A 2,518-nucleotide genomic window follows, 5' to 3' on the forward strand; every position below is an offset into this window, starting at 1 on the left:
TGTACTTCCGTCCTTTATAACAGCATGGTGAGGTAGGAAGTAACAGTCATTTGAGTCTGGCGAAATATTGCCTATTTGTTTCATGTGCCCTAAAGTTTCATATTCGGATACAACTCTATTGTATTCCGTTTGAAGGACTGGATTTTTCGCAAGTCGTGTCTCGTTGCGATAGAATTGAGAGCACGCACTTCTTAATGAGGGGCCTAAGTTAAACTATTTCCTAAAGGGTAAGGAGACTACGTATTTGCCATCGTTGTTCCGAACTGTTGTGGATTTGTATAGCTCCTCGCAGTAAGTGTCATCGTTATTGATGCTCCTTTTCTTTGGAATTTCCTCTATCTCCCAAAAAGCCGCCAATTGTTTATCTAAAGTGACCTCATTGAAATACGAAACTAGGATCTTATTTGTATCAACCGCATCTGTCCGGCCTGTCAAAATCCAGCCGAACACCGTTTCCTGTGCTATTAATGTGTTTAGCACGTCCTTCCTGATACCGCCTAGCATAATTTGGGGGTATATGTCTCCGCCCAGAATTAAGTCGACTGGCTCATTGACAAAGAATCTTTTGTCAGCCAGTACTAAGTCAGGGAATGCTTGCCTAGTCATTGCGTTTATTTGGCAAGTTGGAAGATTCCCTGTTAATTGTGGTAAAACCAGCATGATCGTATTGATCTCCTAATGGGTCTGTTTAATGGGTCTGTTGGTGACCGCAATTGTATGTTGCACGCTTCTTTTACTTGTGCAGACATTGTATTACTGATGCCCGAAACTTGGGCATGCAGGCGTTTGGATGGCAGATTAATTCTGCGCTTTAGTTTCTCGGTAATGAATGAACATTCAGATCCCGAGTCTATTAGGGCTCTCGCCGAATAGTCAACACCATTAAAACGAATATTGACCTGAGCTGTCCCTAGTAATACCCCTTTATTTGTGTTTGCGAAACATGAGTTCACATTATTAATCGGAGCGTTTTCTCTTTCAGCATTGCGTCGTATTTGAGCTTCCCGTGAGGTAGATGCTCCTATAGTGTCAGGAGTATTTGTTGGTTTTGGCTGATTCGAAATATGAAGCAGCGTATGATGTCTTAAATGACATGTGGCACAGTTCATTTGACTGGTGCACTTTGTCACCGAATGGCCAGCAGAAAGGCAGTTTATGCACCCACGGCTGCTCTTAATTTGTTCAAACCGTTTATTGGGTGTTAAACGTAAGAACTTTTCACACTTTGAAATTCGATGTGCAGGACTTTTGCACATCTTACACGTAGGTTTGGCTACTGTTGCACTTGCCTGGTAGGACCCTAATCGTTTCGACGATGTATCTGCCGAGGAACGAGAAGCATGTGGCTTAGAGGGTTTTGAAACCGTATCCCCTCTTATATCTACAACAGTTTCCAACGTTTGGAATCTGCTGGATAAGAATTTATCCATATCTGCCCATTTTGAAATTTCTGTTTTATTTTCTATTGTTTGTTCCCATAGAGCCAGTGTCGTTTCTGGCAGTTTTGTGGAGCACAAATACGTTAGAATTGCATCCCAGTTTGATATGTCAATCTTGTGACATTGAAGCGCTGAGATACAATTGTTTATTTCACGTTGCAGTTTTTTAATGGAGCTACCGCATTCGCTCTCAACTGCTTTTAAACTAAAAAGAATTTTTAATTGGGCATTGACCAATATACGTTTGTTTTCGTATCGGTCACATAAATTTTTCCACGCTGTATCGAAACCGTCTGTTGTTAAGGAACACCGTTCCACTATCTCTTTGGCCTCCCCTTGAGTTTTTTGCCTTAAATAGTATAGGTTTTGCACTGCATGGAGTTTACTATTATTAATATATATGGCAGTGAACATGTCCCTAAAAGACGGCCATGAAATATAGTCACCTTTGAAAATATCCGTATCACATGCTGGCAGGCGCACATGATATTCCATATTATCTGAGACATCTACTTTCTTATCTTTCTTTTCAAAATTTTCCAAAAGCTCAGCTATTGCCGCCTGACACTTTAGGAAGCTGAAATAGCACATTTTATGCTTCTTCTTGATAGCCGATAAGTCCTTTGAATCAAGCTCTGATGAACCTAAGAGCTTTTCGTATGTCACCTTCGTAGCTTCCCACAGAGTTTTTAACTCATCCCTTTGGTATATTAGGGAGTGTTTACTGTGTTGTGAAGGTGACATGTCGTTGAAGTCGTTTTCATACTCCGTCACTGCATCTGCTTGGCGTGTATAGGTCTCCATTGTGGATAAAAATAAAAACCCAAAAGTTTCTACAGAAATTGCCTTTGCAGAGAGTAGTGAGTGGAAAATGTCGCCAAAGGACAGAACTTGGAAGTTATAATGTGACAAGTGAAAGTATTTGGTGTATGCGTATGTGTGCACAAATTTACCAATTGATGTAAGCCGATAAGGTATGGCTAACGTGAAAAGGACTGAACAGAGGCTTATGTGCCAAGTGGGATAAGTACAATTTCGTGGTGGCAACGGCGCGCACCCACGTAAATGTTAAGGAAAGT

Source organism: Eurosta solidaginis, chromosome X, assembly GCF_040869045.1.
Source record: "Eurosta solidaginis isolate ZX-2024a chromosome X, ASM4086904v1, whole genome shotgun sequence".
Taxonomy (NCBI): Eukaryota; Metazoa; Arthropoda; class Insecta; order Diptera; family Tephritidae; genus Eurosta; species Eurosta solidaginis.